The sequence below is a fragment of the Pleurodeles waltl genome, chromosome 2_1 (assembly GCF_031143425.1).
Source record: "Pleurodeles waltl isolate 20211129_DDA chromosome 2_1, aPleWal1.hap1.20221129, whole genome shotgun sequence".
In the NCBI taxonomy this organism is placed as follows: Eukaryota; Metazoa; Chordata; class Amphibia; order Caudata; family Salamandridae; genus Pleurodeles; species Pleurodeles waltl.
In genome coordinates this window covers 32,417,444-32,445,020 of record NC_090438.1, presented here as the reverse complement: position 1 = coordinate 32,445,020, position 27,577 = coordinate 32,417,444, and the positions used below count along the sequence as shown (strand labels likewise).

At 48.9% G+C, this 27,577-nt stretch overlaps 1 protein-coding gene across 5 annotated transcripts in view; it reads right to left on the bottom strand.

Annotated features, from left to right (window-relative positions):
- ZMYM3 (zinc finger MYM-type containing 3) overlaps window positions 1-27,577 on the bottom strand; it is a 451,376-nt gene that overhangs the window by 342,665 nt on the left and 81,134 nt on the right. The window lies entirely within an intron of this gene.

The following is a 27,577-nucleotide window of genomic DNA, read 5'->3' as shown; positions in this document are numbered from 1 at the left end:
GTGAAGGTGGAACAGGCCAAACAGGAGCATGCGACCAGCAATACTTGGGTAATATAGTTGCTAAGGTGGGAGCAAGCTATGACATCAGAGAAAAAAAAAATAAACAGTTGGAAAGGGCAACTGGGGAAATAACCAAAATGTAGAGTAGTATTAAATTTAAAAACATTAAACGTCTATGAATGAATCTCGCTCATCGAGTACAGATGCAATATAGAAAAGCTTGCATCAGAAGCTTCAGTCTGTTCATCAAGCCAGATGCTGAGAATCAACATAGCAGTTACGACAAAACTGGAATGGATTTTCCAGATCGCACCTGTGTAGGAGAGCACCCATTTTGGCATGGTTAGCCCCCCAAGTTTTGCCTGGTACTTTTGATGGTTAGTGCACTGGGTCCCTCCTAACCATGTCCCCAGTGCCACAGTCTTTCCCAAAACTTCACAGTTGTTTTGCACAATTGGCACACACCATAAGTCCCTAATAAGTGGTACCTAGGGCCTGAGGTACTAAGGAAGGTCCCAGAGAGCTGCAGCACGAGTTGTGCCACCCCCAGGGACCTCTCACCAACCCACACACTGCTGCCATTGCACACTGCCGTGTGTTGGTGCAGGTCAAAATTAAAAACACGACCCGTCACACACCTGTGTGCCAGGTCCCCTACCACTGCATGTGCCGGTGTACGTCACTGTTAAAAATGTGGTTTCTGGTTGGCTACGGTATGCACCTCAGCCAGGCAGAACCCACCACTCTAGTCAGGGCAAGAGAGCTACACACCCAAGATAACCCCTGCTCACTCCATTGGTAGCTTAGCACGAGCAGTCAGGCTTATCCCAGAGGGAAAGTGTAAAGCATTTGTACAATACATGTGACACAATAAATACACCACAAAGGAAACGCTATAAGTTATATAAAAATAAACTGTTTTGCATAAAACAGTTAGACCTAACACAACATGTTTCAGTAATAACCTGATACACGAGCAGTTGTCAGAACATTACACAGGTTACTAGTACTCTGAGAAAGCAAACCGTAGTCAGGTAAACATATACGTTACTGATATTCTGCAACACCAGCTGTAGAAGGGTTGTCAGTATCACCAAAAACGCACTTCAGGATAAACGTTATCAGTGATGCCAGGAAAAACAAGGTAATCCTTCAGGGCATAACATGCATCATCAGTGAGGAGGACAGTCACCTTCATAGTGGGAAGGTAGAACCTAAAAGGTTCCCCCCTCAAGCACCTTTGACATGAAGTCACAGCTCTTCTGTGCTTTCCTTACAAGTAATCCGGTGAGTGAAAAACTCACCGCATCAGGAACCGGAGCTCCTGCACTCTTATCATAGAAATTATGGTATTCCGGACAGGAGGCAACCTGGTGCCTCCTACTGGTGGATATACGGTGATGTCATATAATGCTGTAGGCTGCAGGGAAACATGTGTGCCTACTACCCACTATACAGTACTTTGGGTTAAGAACACCCAGCACACCTTCCTGGATGCTGTGCCAGCAAGGGCTCCAGATTAGGAGCGAACGGCTCCCTCCTTTGGTCCCCTAGACCCCAAGGGAGGCAAGAACTGGACAAATGAAAGCTGCCCACAAGCCGAGCGTAGCAGGAGAAGATAGCCTTTGGTTCTCCCTGGTGGCTCACGCTGTACTTCCGGGACTAGTCGCCGTCCTGGAAGGTGGATTCTTCTTCCCGGGACAGACTGCGTGGGTCCAGAGGACTCCTCCCTCAATGGGGCAATGTGCCTGGCAGACGCATGGTACTGGCCGAACTAACCCCCGTCTCATTGTTGCAATGGTAGTTCCGACCCCAGGCGTCAGGTCCTCAAGGGAAAGCCAGGGCCTCTGTACTCCTTAGGGCAAGTGGGGCATCCGGCAGGTGCTGTAAAAGCACTCACTATGCTCCATTTAAAATAAAAATAAATACAAAAAGGGGCTGGAAGCAGTCCTCCAGGCGCTCCTCTGCACAGGGCTCACCTTGGTACACACGCTGCTCATTGGGGAACATTACAGCGCTCTACATGCGCTGAAAGGTAACTGCAGCTTTCACCATGCACCAGGGGGCTAATAAGTGAGTCGCTGTCTACGTGCAAGAGGCACAGACAGGGAGCAAGAGCAGCAATCGCTGGAGAACACTCAGGGCAGGAGGCAGGCAGGCAGGCCAGCACATAGTGACACTTGCTAGAGTGGCAGTACCTTCAGCAATATAGTCACCAACCAATCAGCACAACAAAAGCAAGTTTTTCCAAGATGCCGGTTCTTCCTGTCAGCCCCACAGGACCTAGGGACCCCACACTCAGGGAGAAGCGGGTCATCAAGGCAGAAAACAGAAAAGCAATGCACGAGTCCTTTGTGCCATACAGCAGACACCAGGTGTAAGGAAATGCCTCCTTGGCATGGTTGCCCCCTGACTTTTTGCCTTTGCTGATGCTATGTTTACAATTGAAAGTGTGCTGAGGCCTGCTAACCAGGCCCCAGCACCAGTGTTCTTTCCCTAACCTGTACTATTGTACCCACAATTGGCAGACCCTGGCATCCAGATAAGTCCCTTGTAACTGGTACTTCTAGTACCAAGGGCCCTGATGCCAAGGAAGGTCTCTAAGGGCTGCAGCATGTCTTATGCCACCCTGGAGACCTCTCACTCAGCACAGACACACTGCTTGCCAGCTTGTGTGTGCTAGTGAGGACAAAACGAGTAAGTCGACATGGCACTCCCCTCAGGGTGCCATGCCAGCCTCTCACTGCCTATGCAGTATAGGTAAGACACCCCTCTAGCAGGCCTTACAGCCCTAAGGCAGGGTGCGCTATACCATAGGTGAGGGTACCAGTGCATGAGCATGGTACCCCTACAGTGTCTAAACAAAACCTTAGACATTGTAAGTGCAGGGTAGCCATAAGAGTATATGGTCTGGGAGTCTGTCAAACACAAACTCCACAGCACCATAATGGCTACACTGAAAACTGGGAAGTTTGGTATCAAACTTCTCAGCACAATAAATGCACACTGATGCCAGTGTACATTTTATTGTAAAATACACCACAGAGGGCACCTTAGAGGTGCCCCCTGAAACTTAACCGACTGTCTGTGTAGGCTGACTAGTTCCAGCAGCCTGCCACACCAGAGACATGTTGCTGGCCCCATGGGGAGAGTGCCTTTGTCACTCTGAGGCCAGTAACAAAGCCTGCACTGGGTGGAGATGCTAACACCTCCCCCAGGCAGGAGCTGTAACACCTGGCGGTGAGCCTCAAAGGCTCACCCCTTTGTCACAGCCCAGCAGGGCACTCCAGCTTAGTGGAGTTGCCCGCCCCCTCCGGCCACGGCCCCCACTTTTGGCGGCAAGGCTGGAGGGAACAAAGAAAGCAACAAGGAGGAGTCACTGGCCAGTCAGGACAGCCCCTAAGGTGTCCTGAGCTGAGGTGACTCTGACTTTTAGAAATCCTCCATCTTGCAGATGGAGGATTCCCCCAATAGGGTTAGGATTGTGACCCCCTCCCCTTGGGAGGAGGCACAAAGAGGGTGTACCCACCCTCAGGGCTAGTAGCCATTGGCTACTAACCCCCCAGACCTAAACACGCCCTTAAATTTAGTATTTAAGGGCTACCCTGAACCCTAGAAAATTAGATTCCTGCAACTACAAGAAGAAGGACTGCCTAGCTGAAAACCCCTGCAGAGGAAGACCAGAAGACGACAACTGCCTTGGCTCCAGAAACTCACCGGCCTGTCTCCTGCCTTCCAAAGATCCTGCTCCAGCGACGCCTTCCAAAGGGACCAGCGACCTCGACATCCTCTGAGGACTGCCCCTGCTTCGAAAAGACAAGAAACTCCCGAGGACAGCGGACCTGCTCCAAGAAAAGCTGCAACTTTGTTTCCAGCAGCTTTAAAGAACCCTGCAAGCTCCCCGCAAGAAGCGTGAGACTTGCAACACTGCACCCGGCGACCCCGACTCGGCTGGTGGCGATCCAACACCTCAGGAGGGACCCCAGGACTACTCTAAGACTGTGAGTACAAAAACCTGTCCCCCCTGAGCCCCCACAGCGCCGCCTGCAGAGGGAATCCCGAGGCTTCCCCTGACCGCGACTCTTTGAATCCTAAGTCCCGACACCTGGGAGAGACCCTGCACCCGCAGCCCCCAGGACCTGAAGGACCGGACTTTCACTGGAGGAGTGACCCCCAGGAGTCCCTCTCCCTTGACCAAGTGGAGGTTTCCCCGAGGAACCCCCCCCTTGCCTGCCTGCAGCGCTGAAGAGATCCCGAGATCTCCCATTGACTTCCATTACAAACCCGACGCTTGTTTCTACACTGCACCCGGCCGCCCCCGCGCTGCTGAGGGTGAAATTTCTGTGTGGACTTGTGTCCCCCCCGGTGCCCTACAAAACCCCCCTGGTCTGCCCTCCAAAGACGCGGGTACTTACCTGCAAGCAGACCGGAACCGGGGCACCCCCTTCTCTCCATTCTAGCCTATGTGTTTTGGGCACCACTTTGAACTCTGCACCTGACCGGCCCTGAGCTGCTGGTGTGGTGACTTTGGGGTTGCTCTGAACCCCCAACGGTGGGCTACCTTGGACCAAGAACTAAGCCCTGTAAGTGTCTTACTTACCTGGTTAACCTAACAAATACTTACCTCCCCTAGGAACTGTGAAAATTGCACTAAGTGTCCACTTTTAAAACAGCTATTTGTGAATAACTTGAAAAGTATACATGCAATTTTGATGATTTGAAGTTCCTAAAGTACTTACCTGCAATACCTTTCGAATGAGATATTACATGTAGAATTTGAACCTGTGGTTCTTAAAATAAACTAAGAAAAGATATTTTTCTATACAAAAACCTATTGGCTGGATTTGTCTCTGAGTGTGTGTACCTCATTTATTGTCTATGTGTATGTACAACAAATGCTTAACACTACTCCTTGGATAAGCCTACTGCTCGACCACACTACCACAAAATAGAGCATTAGTATTATCTATTTTTACCACTATTTTACCTCTAAGGGGAACCCTTGGACTCTGTGCATGCTATTCCTTACTTTGAAATAGCACATACAGAGCCAACTTCCTACACCAGGGCACCAGACAGACTAGCAAGTCAGTCCTTTTGGTGCCGTCCAGCAGTCCTTCCGACAGACGTTCAGTTCCAGTTTTAAAAGGTGCTCTACCCATGTGGAGGACAGTCCCCTGTACGTAAACTCATTTCGCCACAAAGGGGGAGACAGGGTTCCAACTAGTACTAACCGGTTCCACAAATGTCCCCTTTCTCCTTCTGCAGTGGCTTCAGACATTACCAGGAGGCAAACAAGCTCTTTCTCCGAGGCCAGGGCACCTCCTTTACAGATGCATGTGTGCCCCGCCTCTACCTCTCCCTCTAAATTTGGTTGCTTAGGACTTTTCACACTCCACAATTGGCATACTGGTGTCCCCATTTAAGTCCCTCCTAGTATATGGTACCTGAGTACCCAGGGCATTGGGGTTCCAAGGGATCCCTATGGGCTGCAGCAGTTATTCTGCCACCCAAAGGGAGACCGTGCAAAGGGTTCAGCAGGCCTGCCACTGTAGTTTGTGTGAACCGGGTGCATTTAAGTCACTACACCAGGTCATTATAAGTCACCCCAATGGTAGGCCCTCTCAGCCCAGACAGCAGGGTGCAGGTACCTGTGTGTGATGGCACCCTTGCATAAGCAGAGGTGCCCCTACAAACTCCAGCTCCATTACACTGGACTTCCTAAGTGCAGGGAAGCAATTTTTCCTGTGTACTGGACACAGGTCACTGGACACACACCTGTGTCCCACTACATAACAGTAAATCACACCCAATAATGTTTCCAGTATTGGCTGTACGATTCCATGCACTCTGGGGGCTCCTTAGAGGAACCCAAGCATTGCTCCTACCAGTCTTCTGGGGTTTTCCTGGTAGCCAGCACAGCTGCCACCCCATAGACAGGTTTCTGTCCTACTGCTGCTTGACCAACTCAGGCAGAGGAAGGCAGAACAAAGAATTTCCTGTGGGAGAGGAAGGTAACACCCTTTCCCTTGGAAACAGGTGTTAAATGGTTTGGGAGGGGTATCCTCCCAAAGCCACCGGTATGCTTTGAAAGGCACATTTGGTGTCCTTCTAGCATAAACCGGTTTGCACCAGTCCAAGGATCCCCAGTCCCTGCTCTAGTGTGAAATTGGACAAAGTAAAGGGGAGTGGGATATTTAGGGTCTCCCTCTCAGATGGGTCCTCAGATGCAATATGCAAGATTCCAGCAGGACTCCTCTGCATAGTTTACTTTGTCTTCTGGCCACCGGAACCGCAACTGGACTCTACAGGAACCAACAATTTGCAACTTTAGCGCCGACTCCGCTTTGCAACATTGTTTCTCCGCCTCCTTCCAGCAACTGCAACATTTGCCCAGCTGTGCATCCTCTGAGATCGACAAGACTCTAGCCTGCACCAAGAAGTAAGAAGGAATCTCCCTTGGAGTGAAGGAGTCACTCCCCTGCACCTCCAGGCACCAACTGAAACGACAACCGGCTGCGTGGATCCTGCATCACAGATGGTGGTCTAGAGTGATCCCCCTTGGTCCCCTCTGCCAGTTGTCCAATTTGGGAGATGGTAAACCCTTGCAGGTCAGTACTCCTGTGCACCACGACTGCTGCAGTTACCAAGGCTTCTTTGCTCCTCCTCCAAGAGATCTTCAGACTTCGTGTAGCCCCGGCCCCCAGCATATCTTCCTGCCACGCACAGTCTAGTCTCTGCTGCTAAAAGAGACGTGGGACTCCTCTTCACACGTGCTGAGTGGGCCTCACTGTATCTCGCATTCCACTTATTTAGTATATGGTTTGGCTCTTCCCTAAGGCATTCTCTGTTTTCTAGTACTTTGCCAATGCTTATTGCTTTTTATGCTCTTTACTGTTTGCTACTGTGTATATACTTAGTGCGTTTACTTACCTCCAGTTTCGGGGGGCGGGGGGGAGGTGGAGGCTGCCTAATAGTATTCTAGTATTTGTGTGGTTTTGTCATGTGTGTAGGGGCTGTGTGACTAAAGTTGTATTGCAAAAGCTCCAAATATCTCCTAGATAAGTCTTTACTGCTCCTCCACAGCTACCTCTAGAGAGCCCTGGCTTCCAAGACACTACCTACACTACACTAATAGAGGGAACCTGGACCTGGAATAAGGTGACAGCACCATAGGTGCTCACCACACACCAGGCAAGCCTCCTTCAAGGAGTTCCAGGCCTAGCAAGTAAATTTAGATGCACGGTCCATGGGGCAGTAAACTGCGCACCCAGGCCCTGCGGTGGCAGGCCTGAGACAGGTTAAAAGGCTACTTCTGTGGGTGGCACAAGCTGCGCTGCAGGCCCACTAGTAGCATTTCATTTAGCACTGTTCAGCAGTGATAAAGTGCTCAGAGTCCTAGAGCCAACAAAAACAGGTCAGAAATATATGAGAAGGAAGGGAAAAGGTTTGGGGATGACCCTGTAAAAAGGGCCAGTTCCAACACAACCCCCCACCAGCCTGAAACTAAGGGAGACCCATCAATACCTTGAAGGGCTTCCCGGCTTGGGGCGCTAGAACATGGACTCTGGCCTGCAACTGCAGGGGCACGTTTTATTTCTACACCAATCTATTTCTGCTTCCCAGACAACCTAAGCTAACCGATGGAGACTCCCTAGTCGTCTATGGCCAGGGTCAGGCCGCATGAGATCCAGGGGCCTCTGAAATATTTCTGAGTGTGGGGCGGTAGCCCCAGGTGCATACCATTCTCTCTCCACTCCACTTCCCACCAATTCAGGGGTTATACCATGTCACTGGTTCCCCAGTCCAGGGTCTGCACCCAAAGACTGGCCAAGGGTCAGGGGAGAGTTCACTCCTAATGCAAGGTGCATCCTAACACATGTGAAGGCATATGTGCATGACCACATATGTCCCTGCTATGTCTGTCGATTGTTGGACATAATAAGGGACCAGGGAAGCCATTTAAAATGCATGTGCTGGACAATGGTCACTACGAGTTTCCCACCTACACGAAGGCTTCTCTGAATATATGGATGTTTGGTATCAAACATCTCATAATAATAATCCCTCAGTGATTCCAGTGAGGTGTTTAATAATAACTGCACCCAGAAGGCACTTTAGAGGTGCCACCTGAAAACCTACCAGCCACTAGTGTGTTGACTGACTGGTCCTGACCAGTTCAGTCACCTTAGACACGTTTCTGAACCTCCCCCCAACAAGGTGACAGCCAGCACTCTCAAGGGCCTGAGGCAAAGGCCAGCACTGGACAGGGGTGTTAGCACTCACCCAGGCAGGATGGACATTCAAGGGCGGGGAGCTTCAAAGGCCTAGCTGCCTTTGTAATAAGATCCAGGTCTCTACCACCCCCCAACCCCCACTTTTGGCGGCAGAATAGGTGAAAAAATTAGGCAGATTAGGAGGAGTGCCCACTTCATGGCAGTCCAACCCCAAAGTGGACAAGCTGAAGTGGACACAACTTTTAAATTCCTCCATCTTTGTTTGGAAGGAATTAGGTCCCTAGGGTTATGTCCACTTCCCAGAGGAAGTGATCATAAAAAGAGTGTTGTCATCCTAAATCTGGTCAGTATGTATGTAAGTATGCATGTATGTATGTATGTATAGAGTATTTATAGAGCGCATTCCGGCCCGGGGGCATCGAAGCGCTAACTAAGGTGAGGCAGTACAATGTCTGTAGGGAGAAAAGTACAGGCTATCGAGGGAACAGCCAGGTCTTAACCTGTTTCCTGAAGATAAGGTAATTGTGCTCTTTCCTGAGATGTAACGGGAGAGAATTCCAAATCCTAGCGGCAGAGATAGTGAAAGCTTTGCCCCCCCCCCCCTTTCACCTTCACCTTCTTGGTGTGGGGAAATTGAATATGAAAGGTGCTGGCAGAACGCAGCAGTCGTGTAGATGCCACAGTAATTTGGTGGTCACATACTTGGGACCAATCCCCTGCGTGGCTTTGTGAGAGATGCACAGAGCCTTCAAAGAAATCTGTTGGGCTATTGGAAGCCAATGTAGATTCCTAAGGCTCTCCTTAGCGGAGGCTGATCGTGGCACGTTCAATATTAGTCTAGCAGCTGTGTTCTGCATCAGCTGCAGTTTTTTAAGTGATCCTTTGTCCAACTAGCAATAGGGCATTGCCATAGTCTAAGGAAATGCCTCCTTGGCATTGGTTACCCCCTGACGTTTTGCCTTTGCTTATGCCAAGTTATGATTTGAAAGTGTGCGGAGGCCTGCTAACCAGGCCCCAGCACCAGTGTTCTTTCCCTAAAACTCTACTTTTGTTTCCACAATTGGCACACCCTGGCATCCAGGTAAGTCCCTTGTAACTGGTACCCCTGGTACCATGGGCCCTGATGCCAGGGAAGGTCTCTAAGGGCTGCAGCATGTCTTATGCCAGCCTGGAGACCCCTCACTCGGCACACAGACACACTGCTTGTTAGTCATTTTCTCCCCACCAGCACACACAAGCTAAGTCGACATGGCACTCCCCTCAGGGTGCCATGCCAACTTCACACTGCCTATGGCATAGATAAGTCACCCCTCTAGAAGACCTTACAGCCCTAAGGCAGGGTGCACTATACCATAGGTGAGGGCATAGGTGCAGGAGCCCCTACAATGTCTAAGTGTAAGGAAATGCCTCCTTGGCATGGTTAGCCCCTGACTTTTTGCCTTTGCTGATGCTATGTTTTGAATTGAAAGTGTGCTGAGGCCTGCTAACCAGGCCCCAGCACCAGTGTTCTTTCCCTAACCTGTACTTTTGATTCCACAATTGGCGCACCCTGGCACCCAGATAAGTCCCTTGTAACTGGTACCTCTGGTACCAAGGGCCCTGATGCCAGGGAAGGTCTCTAAGGGCTGCAGCATGTATTATGCCACCCTAGAGACCCCTCACCCAGCACAGACACACTGCTTACCAGCTTGTGTGTGCTAGTGAGAACAAAATGAGTAAGTCGACATGGCACTCCCCTCAGGGTGCCATGCCAGCCTCTCACTGCCTATGCAGTATAGGTAAGACACCCCTCTAGCAGGCCTTACAGCCCTAAGGCAGGGTGCACTATACCATAGGTGAGGGTACCAGTGCATGAGCAATGTGCCCCTACAGTGTCTAAGCAAAACCTTAGACATTGTAAGTGCAGGGTAGCCATAAGAGTATATGGTCTGGGAGTCTGTCAAACACGAACTCCACAGCACCATAATGGCTACACTGAAAACTGGGAAGTTTGGTATCAAACTTCTCAGCACAATAAATGCACACTGATGCCAGTGTACATTTTATTGTAAAGTACACCACAGAGGGCACCTTAGAGGTGCCCCCTGAAACTTAACCGACTATCTGTGTAGGCTGACTGGTTCCAGCAGCCTGCCACACTAGAGACATGTTGCTGGCCCCATGAGGAGAGTGCCTTTGTCACTCTGAGGCCAGTAACAAAGCCTGCACTGGGTGGAGATGCTAACACCTCCCCCAGGCAGGAGCTGTAACACCTGGCGGTGAGCCTCAAAGGCTCACCCCTTTGTCACAGCACCGCAGGACACTCCAGCTAGTGGAGTTGCCCGCCCCCTCCGGCCCCGGCCCCCACTTTTGGCGGCAAGGCCGGAGAAAATAATGAGAATAACAAGGAGGAGTCACTGGCCAGTCAGGACAGCCCCTAAGGTGTCCTGAGCTGAGGTGACTAACTTTTAGAAATCCTCCATCTTGCAGATGGAGGATTCCCCCAATAGGATTAGGGATGTGCCCCCCTCCCCTTGGGAGGAGGCACAAAGAGGGTGTACCCACCCTCAGGGCTAGTAGCCATTGGCTACTAACCCCCCAGACCTAAACACGCCCTTAAATTTAGTATTTAAGGGCTCTCCCTGAACCTAGAAACTAGATTCCTGCAACAACAAGAAGAAGGACTGCCTAGCTGAAAACCCCTGCAGAGGAAGACCAGAAGACAACAACTGCCTTGGCTCCAGAAACTCACCGGCCTGTCTCCTGCCTTCCAAAGAACTCTGCTCCAGCGACGCCTTCCAAAGGGACCAGCGACCTCTGAATCCTCTGAGGACTGCCCTGCTTCGACGACGACAAGAAACTCCCGAGGACAGCGGACCTGCTCCAAAAAGACTGCAACTTTATCCAAAGGAGCAGCTTTAAAGAACCCTGCAATCTCCCCGCAAGAAGCGTGAGACTTGCAACACTGCACCCGGCGACCCCGACTCGGCTGGTGGAGAACCAACACCTCAGGGAGGACCCCCGGACTACTCTACGACTGTGAGTACCAAAACCTGTCCCCCCTGAGCCCCCACAGCGCCGCCTGCAGAGGGAATCCCGAGGCTTCCCCTGACCGCGACTCTCTGAAACCTAAGTCCCGACGCCTGGAAAAGACCCTGCACCCGCAGCCCCCAGGACCTGAAGGACCGGACTTTCACTGCAGAAGTGACCCCCAGGAGTCCCTCTCCCTTGCCCAAGTGGAGGTTTCCCCGAGGAAGCCCCCCCTTGCCTGCCTGCAGCGCTGAAGAGATACCTTGATCTCTCCTTGACTTCCATTGCGAACCCGACGCTTGTTCTAACACTACACCCGGCCGCCCCCGCGCCGCTGAGGGTGAAATTTCTGTGTGGGCTTGTGTCCCCCCCGGTGCCCTACAAAACCCCCCTGGTCTGCCCTCCGAAGACGCGGGTACTTACCTGCTGGCAGACTGGAACCGGGGCACCCCCTTCTCTCCATTGAAGCCTATGCGTTTTGGGCACCACTTTGAACTCTGCACCTGACCGGCCCTGAGCTGCTGGTGTGGTAACTTTGGGGTTGCTCTGAACCCCCAACGGTGGGCTACCTTGGACCAAGAACTGAACCCTGTAAGTGTCTTACTTACCTGGTAAAACTAACAAAAACTTACCTCCCCCAGGAACTGTGAAAATTGCACTGTGTCCACTTTTAAAATAGCTATTTGTGAATAACTTGAAAAGTATACATGCAATTGAATTGATTCAAAGTTCCTAATGTACTTACCTGCAATACCTTTCAAACAAGATATTACATGTTAAATTTGAACCTGTGGTTCTTAAAATAAACTAAGAAAAGATATTTTTCTATACAAAACCTATTGGCTGGATTTGTCTCCGAGTGTGTGTACCTCATTTATTGTCTATGTGTATGTACAACAAATGCTTAACACTACTCCTTGGATAAGCCTACTGCTCGACCACACTACCACAAAATAGAGCATTAGTATTATCTCTTTTTACCACTATTTTACCTCTAAGGGGAACCCTTGGACTCTGTGCATGCTATTCCTTACTTTGAAATAGCACATACAGAGCCAACTTCCTACACTAAGCAAAACCTAAGACATTGTAAGTGCAGGGTAGCCAGAAGAGTATATGGTCTGGGAGTCTGTCAAACCCGAACTCCACAGCACCATAATGGCTACACTGAAAACTGGGAAGTTTGGTATCAAACTTCTCAGCACAATAAATGCACACTGATGCCAGTGTACATTTTATTGTGAAATACACCCCCAGAGGGCATCTTAGAGATGCGCCCTGAAAACATACCCGACTTCCAGTGTGGGCTGACTAGTTTTATCAGCCTGCCACATACCAGACATGTTGCTGGCCACACGGAGAGAGTGCCTTTGTCACTCTATGGCTAGTAACAAAGCCTGTGCTGGGTGGAGGTGCTTCTCACCTCCCCCTGCAGAACTGTAAACACCTGGCGGTGAGCCCCAAAGGCTCACCCCCTTTGTTACAGCACCCCAGGGCACTCCAGCTAGGGGAGATGCCCGCCCCCTCCGGCCACGGCCCCACTTTTGGCGGCAAGGCCGGAGGAGATAGTGAGAAAAACAAGGAGGAGTCAATGGCCAGTCAGGACAACCCCCTAAGGTGTCCTGAGCTGAGGTGACTGACTTTTAGAAATCCTCCATCTTACAGATGGAGGATTCCCCCAATAGGATTAGGGATGTGCCCCCCTCCCCTCAGGGAGGAGGCATAAAGAGGGTGTAGCCACCCTCAGGGCTAGTAGCCATTGGCTACTAACCCCCAGATCTAAACACACCCCTAAATTGAGTATTTAGGTGCTCCCAGAACCTAGCAAGATAGATTCCTGCAACCTAAGACGAAGAAGGACTGCTGACCTGAAAACCCTGCAGAGAAGATGGAGACACCAAGTGCTTTGGCCCCAGCTCTACCGGCCTGTCTCCCCACTTCAAGAAAAACTGCAACAGCGACGCGTTCCACAGGGTCCAGCGACCTCCGAAGTCTCAGAGGACTACCCTGCATCTAAAAGGACCAAGAACTCCAGAGGACAGTGGCTCTGCTCCAAAGAAGAAACATCTTTGCAACAAAGAAGCAACTTTTAAAGAGAACACGTTTCCCGCCGGAAGCGTGAGACTTTGCACTCTGCACCCGACGCCCCCGGCTCGACCTGCGGAGAACCAACACTACAGGGAGGACTCCCCGGCGACTGCGACCCTGTGAGTAGCCAGAGTTGACCCCCCTGACACCCCCCAGCGAAGCCTGCAGAGGGAATCCAGAGGCTCCCCCTGACCACGACTGCCTGCTTCTAAGAACCTAACGCCTGGTAACGACACTGCACCCGCAGCACCCAGGACCTGAAGGATCCGAACTCCAGTGCAGAAGCGACCCCCAGGTGGCCCTCTTCCTTGCCCAGGTGGTTGCTACCCCGAGGAGCCCCCCCACCCCCTGCCTGCCTCGCTGAAGAGACCCCTGGGTCTCCCAATGAAACCTATTACAAACCCAACACCTGTTTGCACTCTGCACCCGGCCACCCCCGTGCCGCTGAGGGTGTACTTTTTGTGCTGACTTGTTTCCCACCCGGTGCCCTACAAAACCCCCCTGGTCTGCCCTACGAAGACGCGGGTACCTACCTGCTGGCAGACTGGAACCGGGGCACCCCCTTCTCCATTGAAGCCTATGTGTTTTGGGCACCACTTTGACCTCTGCACCTGACCGGCCCCGAGCTGCTGGTGTGGTAACTTTGGGGTTGCCCTGAACCCCCCACGGTGGGCTATCTTGGACCCAACTTTGAACCCTGTAGGTGGTTTACTTACCTGCAAAACTAACAAACACTCACCTCCCCCAGGAAGTGTTGAAAATTGCACGGTCTAGTTTTAAAATAGCTTATTGACATTTTTATGAAAACTGTACATGCTATTTTGCTGATTCAAAGTTCCTAAGTTACCTAAGTGAAATACCTTTCATTTGAAGTATTACTTGTAAATCTCGAACCTGTGGTTCTTAAAAAAAACTAAGAAAATATATTTTTCTATACAAAGACCTATTGGCCTGGAATTGTCTTTGAGTGTGTGTTCCTCATTTATTGCCTGTGTGTGTACAACAAATGCTTAACACTACTCCTCTGATAAGCCTACTGCTCGACCACACTACCACAAATAGAGCATTAGAATTATCTCTTTTGCCACTATCTTACCTCTAAGGGGAACCCTTGGACTCTGTGCATGCTATTCCTTACTTTGAAATAGTACATACAGAGCCACCTTCCTACACATAGTCCAATCTGGACAGGTCCAGGGCCAGGGTAGCAGTAATTCTCCATTCTTTTAAAATATAGGGGAACATTTTCTTCAATTTCCTCAGAATCCACATACAGGATTTAATGGTCTGGTTGACCTGAGGTTGAAAAGATAAGTGGTCATCAAAAAGAAATCCTATATTCCCTGAAGTGGAACCAGGTAAAGGCAGGATGCTACACTCTAGGCCACCAGTTAGGGGACCACTGTGCACTACTTATCCCAAAGCAGAGAACTTCGGTCTTATCACAGTTCAATTTTAGCCAGTTGGCCTTCGTCCAGCTGCTTCCCGCCAACATGCAAGCATTAAAACGGGCTGCAACTACCTCCGCGTCTTTATTGATTGGAATGATAATTTGAGTGTCATCTGCGTATGAGGTTGGGATGAAGCCAAACAAGCGTATTAATTCTGTCAGTCCATTGCCTGCCACCTCACACTCCCTGTAACACCCCTACATTGAGTATTGAGGTGGCACCCCTCTACCCTAGAACACAGATCCTGAGGACCTAAGAAGAAAAGGACAAAGAGACACACCTGCAGTGGGGAGAAGGAGCAGCTAACCTAGTACCAACCCTGCCAGCTTGTCTGCACACCGACGGACTCTGCACCAAAAGATGTCTCGTCCTGCAGCTGAACCTCAGAAAGCCTAGGAGGACTGCCTGCCTTAAAAATAAAAAAATTAATAAAAAGACTCAAGTCTTCTGTGAGCAGCGGACTTGCTCTCCGACCAACTTCAAAGAAAAGACTGAGGTCTCTGGAACCGCAAAGACCAGACACATGGAGACACCACTCCACCCGCTGTCACCGACCAGAGTAGGAGTGGATCTCCGGTGCCACCAAGGTCCTCCAGCTGTCCAGAGTCCAAGTCCATCGTGGTTTTACCCTTCCTGGACTCCTTGAAGTTGCCTCCAGCCTCTGCATGCAAGACCCCTCTTCGGCAGCCTCTGGGGTGAGAGAAACACAACACCTAAAACAACCACTGCACCTGTAGCCACCCTGAGCTGAAGTGGACCCCTGGTGTCAACAACATCCCCCAGCTCTCCTGACCTAGTCCGCTGTGGTTGCAATCCTCCTGGACTCCTCCAGGACACCTGCAGCCTCAGACCACAGAAACCCCCAACCGAGAGTGCTCCTAGACTAGGAAACCAGATGCCAAAGCACACCCCTTCATCCATCACTGCTGGGTCTTGGCGAAGAGGACCAACTGTGCACTCACGTCCCCGAGCACCCCACGTTTGTGACCCACTTGTTGGTTTCCCCACAACTGGCCCCCCAGCCGGAGCCTGCAGCCTAAACCCACAGAGACCAATCACCATTGAAATACAATGGGCACCTCTGCCTCCGGATGCCCCAGTGCTGCCCAGAATGACCTGCTGGTGTCGTCCTGACCCCTGCCCAGTACTTCCCTTAAGTCTACAAAATTGGTCCTGTGAGTTGTCAATAAGTGCTTGTTTGCTGACTGTGTTTCCCTCCCACAGGTTAACATTGAAGAACTCGGATATTGCACAGGATTGATTTTTAAAACTATAAAGTATTTATGCTTTAAAATGTACGTACCTTATAAAAAAGTTCTTAGGTTTAAAGTTTATATAAAAAGAAGTGTTATTTTTCTAAATTGGTCTTGGATTTATTCTTTGTGTGTCTCATTTATCGCCTCCGAAAGTACAACTAACGCTTAGCACTACCCTCTGATAAGCCTAATTGCTTGCCCACACTACCACAAAATAGAGCATTAGTCCCATCTACTTTTGCCTCTGCAAAACAACTGGAGATCCAGTGGACTCTCTGCATGGTGTACTTCTTTTTAGTGCACCATATAGAGAGCCAGTTTCCTACAGCACGTCTACGTCATGGTACAAGCATGTCAGAAGAGAAACTTAGAAAGGTTAGAAAAAGCAACCAGGGCTTGCATCGGAAATGACAGGAGTGGACAGATAAGTTTGAGGAAATGTGCCCGGAACAAAGATGCTACAGGTGCAGGGGCCGTGTTGACAAAAGCAGATGAAGAACTAAGTGTTACAACATCTGTAAATAATTCTGCACATGAACTTGAATGACAAATGAAGTCATAGGCTTTGATGTATGGGGTGGCCAAGGGGAAGGGAAAGGGTAGCTATGGGTGAGGTCAATTTTGAGTCCCCCAGGCAGTGCGACTAGGAAGGGGTGCACTATGCATCAGACCAAATACCCATTACTTTCTTTGTACAGTTTCAAAAAACAAGATGACCCCTAGCATCTACTGAGAAACAATCTATAGCACCAAAGCCCGAACATGACCGAGGTTGTAGCGGTACGGAGTGTGTGGCTTGGCCTCAGAGTGAATTCATACGACTTTGTGGGATGTGGAACCAATGTAACCACAAGAGACAATCAATACACTGATATGGTATATTGCACCCCTCAACAACATACTGTGTTTTTGAAATGGTCACCCAATGTGATTCACTCTCAAGTGCATAAAAACTCAACACTGCACACTGTGTACAAAAACCGTGAACTGCTTGTTCCTCAGGACCTAGCGAAAGACATTTCAAATGTAGGATTTCTATGCATGCGTCTTAAAGTGACGCACTTACCCTGCAAACCTCATCATTCACTAGGAGGGAGAGTCTCCCTTAATGTCACACACTATAGAACAGAACACATTAAAAACACGCAATTATGATTAAAATGGACAGACCACAATATAATGGGGAGGTTCAGCCCTCTTCACATGGTAGTCCTTGCCTTCATCACACGATTCATGATATACCATTGTCCCAGTATGTCCTCGTATTCCAGGATAGTAGAACACTGCTAGTACCTTTGTCAAGACGTTGGGTGAGTCAAAACCAATCTTGTTCATGCTCTCAAATATTGTACCCTCTAGTGACCAGTCATGTATGTTCCACAGTTCTTTATTTTATGCCTCTCTTTTAGGCTTAATTATGCATTGGTTCCATACCGTTACTACAACAGCACAACATGCATATCCCAGAGCACCACTTACCAGGTAACCCTATGACAGCTTGTCTCATGTCTCACATCATGTGCCACCATACATGTGTGTCCTTCAAACAAACCACACTTTATATTTTCAATGCAGACGATTACTTGCTATGTATGGGAACTGTGATGGCCCCTGTTGCTAGCTCCGTCATGCCCGGTTCAAAAAAGCAGAACAAGTCAATCTCCACTCCGTCATCCGTCATTACTTTTGGCAGGCTAGAAACGTAATGGCTCCGGACGGGATATCTGACACCCACTTGTTATTGTAGGAAAGTTATTCTTTTTGTCATGGTCACCCCCACTTTTTGCCTGTTTAAACAGTTTTCACTGGGAGCTTGCTAACCAGGACCCCAGTGATTGTAAGGTGGGTGATTGTGCTCTCTCCTCTACATTTGGTTGATTTGGTACTCTTTGCACTCCATAATTGGCACTCTAGTATACCCCTGTAAGTCCCTAGTTTATGGTACTTAGGTACCCAGGGCATTGGTACACCAGGGATCCCTATGGGCTGCAGCATGTATTATGCCACCCATGGGAGCCCATGAAAACCCTGTCTGTAGGCCTGCCATTGCACCCTTTCACTGCTGGTCACTGTAAGTCACCTCTATGGTAGGGCCTCCTAGCCCAGAGGACAGGGTGCAGGTTCCTGTGTGTGAGGGCACCCCTGAACAAGCAAAGGTGCCCCATCAAACTCCAGTTCCAATGCAATGGACTTCATAAGTGCGGGGAAGCCATTTTACCCGTGTATTGTCCACCTGTTGTCCAGCTACATAATGGTAACTCCGAGCCAAGGCATGTTCGGTATCAAACAAGTAGGAATTATACCACAATAAAAATGCCAGCATTGGTGGCATGATTCCATGCACTCTGGGGGCTCCTTAGAGGACCCCCCAGTATTGCTCCTACCAGTCTTTCAGGGTTTGCGGGCAGCCCACGCGGCTGCAGCCCCTCAGACAGGTTTCTGTCCTCCTGCTGCTTGACCAATTCAAGCAGAGAAGGGCAGAACAAAGGATTTCCCATGGGAGATGGGGGGGGGGGGGGGGGGGACACCCTCTCTTGTAACTAGGTGTTGCATAGCTTGGGAGGGGTAGCCTCTCCACGCCACCAGCTTGCTTCGAAGGGCACATTTGGTGCTCTCCTTGCATAATCTGGTTTACACTAGTCCAGGGACCCCCGGTCCACAAAGGAAAGGGGAGTGACCAGAGCAGTGTTGAGTTTTTATGCACTTGCGAGTGAATCACATTGTGTGACCATTCCACACGACAGAATATGTCAATGTATCAATTATCTCTTGTGATCTACGTTTAAGAAACGCATAGAGGACCAGGTAAGAACTAGTCTTACCTTGTTGCATGTATTATATTTAAACATGTGTTTGACAGTAGGGAATTTAGACAATATTTCTGCCCTGAAGGCTGGAGAACTGTAGGCCACAAAAATCCAGGCCTGAACCTGAGTAGGCCAAAACATGTTGGCAGGCATCTGAGAAGGTGTGGCGATCCATTGTAGATCACAAGCACACCTGGTAGCAGCTCCCCAGGAACACAGGAAGGACTAACAAAAAAAATATTTTCAACCCTGCCTGCATCATCCTAAATAAAGCAGTGACTTTGGATAGATACAGAGGTAGTTGTAATTAATCTTTTTTACTGATACTGGTGCCCTACTGACCAGAAGATACTTCAGTCCGATCTCCCTGTCCCAGAATGAGCCAGTTCTCCTTTGGGGCTACAATTGAGACCGCAGGGTTAATATTATCATAGCCCGGAGGGATGGATTGCCCCCTGATGAAGGATGCCGCAAGTAGGTGGGTGAGGCATTTTCATCAATTAAAGGGATATCTCCCTGAAGGATCAGGTACTCAGCATTGTCCCTCCTGACCAGGGCAACCTTGCCTACAATGAATTATAACGGCTTTCAATGCTAGATGAACAGTTTGAAGCTCGTGGTAGTGGATGTGGGCACTCTGGTGACTGATGTCCCAGAGGCCCTGAACTGGGAGATCCTGGAAGTGTGCACTCCATTCTGTAAGGAAAGCATCTGCTATGAGAATTATATGGGGAACAGTGTTGTGGAACGGCCATCCCTCTAACAGCGTGTGTGTTCCACCACTGCAGAGAGTGATAAGTGCGGTTGTCTACCAACACTAGACCTTGTAGTTGATCCTGTTCCTCAGACTATTGGATCGCCAGACATTCCTGCAGGTAGGGCATGCCTAGTCTCCCCATGGGTAGTACTGCAATGCAAGATGCCATCATGCTTAAGAGTCACGGAACCGTTGTATTGATTGGGGTGAAACTGTTGCAGCGGCGCTGTGATGCTCTGAAGCGTGACTGCATCTGGGTAGGCTCGTCCCAGTTGTGTGTTGAGCCCCTGAATACAGCTAAATCTGTGAAGGTTGAAGGGGTGATTTTTGTATGTTGATGGAAAACCACAAATGATGGAGAAGGTGTAGAGTGGTCTGAGTTTGCTGTAGAAACAACGGAAGCATGCTGGCTTTAATGAGCCAGCCGTAAAAAAATATGAGAAGACATCGATGCTCTGCCTGCGCAGATGTGTTGCGGCTACCACAAGGTATTTGGTGGAGAAATGTGGCGTGGTAGTTACTCAGAATGGTAGCACTTTGAACTAATGTTGTCTTCCTGCCATAACAAACCTGAGATATTTGTAGGGAGCTGGATGGATTGGGATGTGAAAGTAAGAATCCTTTAAGTCTAGTGCAGACAAAGTCATCCTGTTGTAGCAGAGGGATCACTTCCTGAAGAGTTACCATATGGAACTGTTCTGACTGGATGAAACGAGTTAACGGTCTACGGTCTAATGTAGTCCAAAGTGATGTATTTTTGGGGAATTAGAAAGTATAGGCAGTATACTCGTGAGCCTTGCTGTTGAAGAGGAACAAGCTCTGTGGCTCCTTTGAGCAAGAGAGCCTGTACTTCTTGTTTGAGTAAGGTCTGATGTTCTTTGGAGTTTGTGTTTGCAAGGTAGGATGACTGGAGGTGTTCTGATAAGCTCCAGATCATAACCACCCACTGATCAGTTGTTATGGGTTTCCAGGTGGGGTACAAATGTTGTAGTTGTCCCCTGACAGGAGATAAATGGTCGGGGGGATGAGAAGAGTCGCTGCTTGGAGCTGGAAGGTGCACTGCAAGGGGAGACACCCTTTCCACAACCCTTGGAATTGTTTCCTGTATATGTGCCTCTGCAATATCACCTTGAAGGGGAGTTCTGATGCTGTTGCCTATGAGGAGGTAAAGGCATCTGATTGTGTAGCTTTGGTGCTCTGTTGTATGTGGGGCACCGAAAGGAACCACAAGGAGTGGGGGTTTGGAGCGTCCCCATTGATTTAGCAACCTCTGTCATTTTTCATCTTTTCTAATGCTTGGTCCACCTGGGAACCAAACAGGTGTTGCTTACCGAAAGGGACATTTAGTAACATCTGCTGCACCTCTGGCTTCAAGCCAGGCATGCGTAGTTAAGTGTGTCATCCCACCAGTATGCTGCTATTGTTCCCCCCGGCGGCTGTGTTTGCTGAGTCAAGGGCACACCTGATTGAGATGTTTTAAATTAGTTTGCCCTCTTGAACAATTTCATGACCCCTTTTCTTGTACTGGTCTGGGAGTAGTTCCACCATCTCGTCCAATTAGGCCCTGTCTGACCTTGCCAACATACCTTGGGTGTTGGCAATTCGCCAATGGTTGCCACTCTCTTCTCTAAGCATTGATAAGGTTAGACTCTGTATCGGGTGGAGGAGCATCTGCTGTCCTTGAATTGGTGCTTTTGCCGGCATTAGATACCCCCAGCGAGTCTGGGTGGAAGGTGGCCCTTGATGGAAGATGGGCCTGAGAGTGCAGCTTTATACTGTTTATCCACCCTCAGGGTAATAATGCGTGACCGCATCGGATCCTTAAAATCTCTTCCGAGTGACAGAGCATCCCCTTTAACACAGGCAGATGTTGTCATACCCTAGTGGTGCTAAAAAGTGTCTCAAAGAGAAAATCATCTTTGATGGGATCTTTGTGCAAAGGGGCTTGGTGATTTGCTGCTGCCCAGGCTATAAGTTCTTGGAAGGATGTTGCATGGGCAATGGCTTAACTGGGTAGAGCTCAGGGTCAGAATCCCCTTAAAAGCGGGTGGGGGTGGTGGTGCTAGGCTATAGAGGGCTGGTTGCAATATCCTTTCTCTTCCTCTTAGAAGGCACCGGTAAGTCAAAAGACTCTTCAAAAGATAGCTGGTGCTTTGAAAGAACGGACGCCGGCTGCGCTGCTTTTGCCAAAGTCTAACCAGGAAGAGGCTGAATTTGTATTTTTTTCTGTTTCTGTTTCAGATCCTGCCTCTCCTGCATGGTTTTGAGGATTGGTTCTGGAGCTGAAGTTGATCTTGGTTTCAGCGGTTGGAGCCAAAGCGGTCGAGTAAAGGGTGTTCAGAGCCAATAAGGCAGACAGTCGGCACGGCTTCGAGGCTGGTTGGCTTGGTGCAGCAGCAGGAGGTTTCAGCCTCCTTTTCGGTGCCAAGCCCAAGGGCTGGGCATCCTTAACGGTGTTCGGTGCCTACCATGGCCTATTGGCAGTGGTGGCCCATTAACAGTGGTTTCAGTCAGAACCAAGAATCTCTTGGTAAGCTGGACCAGGGCATGAGAACTCACTGCGCACTGCCCCGAGGGAAGGTCCTGCATCTGCAAGCGGAAATCGATATTGGAGCCGGAGTCCTGGATGGAAAGGGCTTCTTCCTCTGCTGCAGAGGCCTTGTGCAGTTCTTCCTCTGCCTGTCTGACATAGTGTTGCCCAAAGATGTTGGGTGTCTCTTCAAACCAAAACAATACCAACAGGTATATAGCTCAACAACAGAGCAGAGCACCAAAGAACATGTTCGAACGCAATGGAGGAAAGAAAACAATCTAACAATGGAGGAAAGAAAACAATCTAACAATGGAGTCCGTCCCGTTATCATAGAGAGGAGGAGTCACTTTGCCTCGTGACTCGAGAGACTTCTTCGAAGAAAAACAACTTGCACACATCTGGACCCAACACTAGATGGCAGGCGCATCTACACTCATGCATGCAATCAAACGTAATATTTTACTTTCGCAGAATGTGTTTCTATAGACTTTAATGCAGTACTCACCTAAAACGCTGGACAGTCAGCAGAAGATGCAGATATCGGAAATAATGACCTAAAATTATTTGGCCACTTCTAAACTGCTGAAGGGCTAGAATAATGTTCTGTGCAGCTGACCACGTAGCTGTCTTACAAATATCAAGTTTGGGAATGTTACCAAAGAATGTCATTGTACCATGCCTTTTTACAAGTAGAACGAGGGAAGTAGGCAGGGGTTTTCTGGCCTTGTGGCTGGCACATTTGATACTGGGAGACCTTTATGAGGCTAAATAGCAGGCACAAGAAGTTGCTCGGTTTGACAAAAAGGTTTAGGTCTGTAAATGGACGACATTAGAGTCTGTTTAACATTTAATGTATGAAGAGCTCTTTTCTGCTGAGTCAGTTTGAGGGAAGAAAAGTAGGAGCTCAAGTGTGTGGTTAAGGTGGAAACGGGATACAACTCTGGGGAGGTATTTAGGGTTAGTCCTTAGAATTACTCTATTGTTAGGAACTAGATCGAAAGGCTCTTGCAAAGAGCTTGGAGTTCACTGATTATGCCTTAAAGACAAAATAACTTTAAGGAAAGCTTTTTTCAAAGAGAGGAACAGCAAATGGCAAGGATAAAAGTTCAAATGAAGGGCCCATTAGCCTAGTGAGAACCACATTAAGGTTTTACAATGGAGAAGGTGGAACTCTGGGTGGAAAAAGTTTAAGGCCCTCCATGAACTCTTTGACCAGAAATCCAAATACTAAAGAATGCTCCCTATTTTGCATATACACAGTAGTAGCGGCCGGATAAAGGCATACAAATGTGAATGCTAACCTTGACCTTTGAAGCGGAATCAGACAATCTCCTGGATAGTGGGGTTGAGGTGGTCCAAATGTCTTGTATTGCAAAAGTGGACAAACCATTTCCACTTTGCGGCATAGCACGCGCACAGAATAGGCATATGGGCTTCCACCGAGACAGTCCATACATTCCTGTAGCAAACAGATAACTGAACTCTAGGACCTCAGAAGCCAAATCCCTTAAGTGAGCTGGTGACGTACTGGGTCGCTGATTCCGCCTTAGTTCTGCATCAACAACTAGACATTTTGTGAAGACCCTTGGGGCTGAGCTAACCCCGAAAGAAAATGCCTTGAAATGGTAGTTTCCCTGGTGCAAAGGAAAAACATCCTGCAGAGATCTCATGTGGAAATATTCTAAGAGGATGTATTTGCTGAGTGGCCCGAGAACCAAGACTGGTCCAGAGGGAGTCAACCTTTTTGAGGAAGAGGAAGTATAGGGATTAAACTCCATTGTCCCAATATTGATGGAGCGCTGACTCTATTGACCGTTTGAGAAGAGCCTCTACCTCCTACTAAAAAAGGAGGAGTTCTTAGCTTAGGGTGTGTGTCTAGGGATGGGTGGGTTGAAAAAAGTTCCAGACTCCAACAGGTCCCAAGTGATTTCCTCCTACGGTGGAAGGAAATCTGAATAATCCCACTGACTGGTGTTGTGTGAACATTCGGGTGGAGTATTAGGGCAGTGTTTGGAGCTAAGGGCTTCCTTTCCGGAGTCTCCTCTAACACTACCCCTAACCTTGTGGGGAGCCCAAGTCTTTCCCTCTGCCACCATTTCCTCAACGCATCACAAAGACACTGATTGAGCTCTTCCTCCTCCCACTGAGCTGTATCTGTGGATGTGCCAATGAGTGCCGCTCTGCTGCCACCCTCTTGGCTGCCATATGAATTAGTTTACTCTCTATGTAAATTGGGGGGGCATCCCCTGTGGACTGGGCAGAGGCCTGATTATGGGCAGTATGAACCACTAATGAGTCGGTAGGAAAAGGACCACTGACATAGGATCAGATGGAGGGTTTAAAAAAGTTTTCCTACTATGGGTGTAACGACTCTAGCCTTCTTCAGACTAGCTAAAAAGCTCACGATTTCATTCAACACCGGGAGGAACTCCGATTTGGAAAGTGTCTCCATGAGATAATCTTCATCCTCAAGCATCACGTGCATATACATCTCGTGTTTCACGTGGGAGTGGCGGCAGGAGAGACCCCACCTGCAGCGAGTTTCAAGTCAGGATCCCCTGGTGGATCAATATCATAGTTTTCCCGAAGGTCTTCTGTAGGCTGGGAACTGACGGGGGTTTCATAGTTATTTGGAGGGGTGTAAGAGCAGCCAATGTCTAAGGAAGAGTGTTAGCATTTGGGGCGGTGAGGGGTGTACTGTGAAGGGGTGAGGTGGAACGATAGGAGGAGGGCTTTTAGCACTGTCTTTGAACCTTTTGGGCATTGGTGCGTGCTCAGAAGAGGCGTCTGGCCTAGGCTCTTCTTTTAACAGCCTTCTTTTCCTTGGCAAAGGCTCTGAAGTCTTTGGTGGAAACGCTTTGGAAGAGATTTTCCCTGTTGTCGGATGGATTAAGATCAGCTTCCATCGAGCTCCTCTTGCAGCTTTTCATGGAGTGGTCTTTTAAGTTTGTCTGACTCCACCCATGATGGTGACCTCAAGCCCTAATTTCAGCAAAGAAAGAGGGGGTCGCGGCTGACAGTGCCTTAAGCTTCATAGGGTGTCAGCCTTTTCAGTGTCGGAGGGTCTCTAGGTACTGGAAGGCAGATGAGGGTCAGCACCCACTGAAAGATCTTCTGTTAGAACTCCATGCCTTTCCTTACTGTCAACCACAGCCCAAAGGGGAGGAAGACTCTTTCGAAAGCGGTGCTCTGTCTCAGTGTGTGACTTCTTGTGTGGCTTATGGCGAGTTTCGACCTCGACTACACTCACTACTCTGCGCAAAGACTTGCTGCAAGGGCCGCTACTGGTGGAGGTCAACAGAGCCCCTTTGTTTTCTTCCTCAGCGCCAGGGCTGCTGGAGTGTATGAATGCTGGGCTGCCTTGGTGAGGAGGGACACTTGAAGACTCAATGTCCTCTCCCTCCTTGGCAGCTGGTCTGGCTCACCAAAGATGCCCAGGAGCTTCGTTCATTGACTGTTGCTGCAACCTGATGAGAGCCCAGCGCCTATCCATTCGATCCCAAAGGGTTTTCTTATAATGGAAGGTGAGGCTAAAGGTCCAGTTCGTGTTCTTGTGGTCTGGACAGAGGCAAAGATTACAGTAGCTGTGGTGGTCGACCCAAAAATACTTAGCAGGGCACTGAGGGCATTTCCTGAAGGGTGTCTATGCCATAATTCTCTACCACCCTACATTCTATGTCTTTGAAGATCATAAAGAAAGCACAGAGCCCTCGAAGGACATGGGCACCCGAAGGGTCAGGGATTCAGTTTTGTGCATTGGTCTTTACAGTGCATCAGCGTGGAGGAGAAAAAAATAAAAAAGACTGCATCAGGTGGAAAAAAAAGCCTTTTTATAAGGTTGAACCACAAACATCCAAACAAGAACCTGGAGCAGGAAGAGTCCCTTAGCTAAGTCGGCACACATCCAAACCAAATGATTTGGGGGAGGGGGGTAGAAAAGAAATAAAAAAACAATCAAACAATGGCGTAGGTGCCAAAGGTGCATCACCAGCTAAGGAAGCAGTCATAGGACATACCATGGTTTCAAAGACTTATCCCTAAAGAAACAACTTGCAAAGTCTTAGCCAAACCCTAGTTGGCAGGCACAGGCAGAGCATGTACATCTTCAGCCACACATGCTATGAACATGTACTGCACTTCTTCACTGGCAACAGAACAATATACTGCGCCCGATGCATACACATCAATAAACCATATGGCAAGGGGAAGCAATTTATCATTTATTTTTTAAAATCAAATAAATTAAAAATAAAAACAAACATTTGCAACACCCCTACCTGAAAGGCCCCACTATTATTAGTGAGGGCAGAGGCAGGGGGCACAGAACAGGCAGGGTGGTGGGCTACTGTTCACTTCTGTATCCTGTCAGTAGGTGGGTACACTGCTAGAGTGCAGAACTCTTACACACTATGTATCTGGGAGTGGGGGAGGGGGGGCTTAGAGCCATCCATTTACACTACTGGGGGACAAAGGACATTGTTCTGGAGGTGGATAGTCCATGTGAGAGTAGCTGCTTCATCTACACCTTCGGCATATGAGAAATGTTTACATACAGCCATCAACGGAAAAAGCACTATTTATCTGAACTTGGGTGCAACATTAGTTTGAAATACACGTTGCTGTAGTAAATTAACAGACAGTTCAATGTTGTCAATAGATATTCAAAATTAGGCTTTCAATTGAAACTGATTAGCACTGATAAAACCCAACCAAAAGAGAAGTGGCTTCTATCGGTGTAAACAGAAGGACACGAGGCGGGCAGCAGAAGAGCATAATCAACCATGCTTTTTAAGCTAACCATATTCGGAGAAAAATCAAGGAAGCAAGAGAATGTGCTATGCGGATCTTTTTTCCTAAGGAGCCCAGCACACTGTGGCTTTGATATCGAAGGCAGCAGCAATTAAGGAGGGGTTAAAATAAATCTGCAAGTCTTCTGAAGTTAATTAATGTATCAAAACGTTTTCCTTCTCCCATCCTTCTCTGCATAGCGCAAATACAACGTTTATAAGGATGTTTTCAGATGAATCTTATTTACGCTTTGGGCAGACTGGCAAAATGATGTTTCAAAATGGCATTTCACAAGAATCCATGCTCAATTCAGTATCTAAAGAATGAGAGTCGTTCACAACATGTGGGAGAGACCAGTGCTTTTGACTGTGCCTTTGTACCATGCTTTCCTGGTGAAAGCACATACCAAAGCAGAGTAATGCCAATATTCACGGCTGTCAAGATGGCCAACGTCGTGTGACTCCATCAGGACCTGGATTTTAAGCCAAAAGCACATGCTGCCTTCTGGGACTTGTAGCTTAACGCATCACCTGGATAGGCTTATAAACTATAAACCACAGAATGCAACAAACATAATGCTGGTTATAAGCGTGACCAAGTTGAAGTTGTCACAATGGGAGTAAATTGGCAAAATGAATTTCAACACAGTCG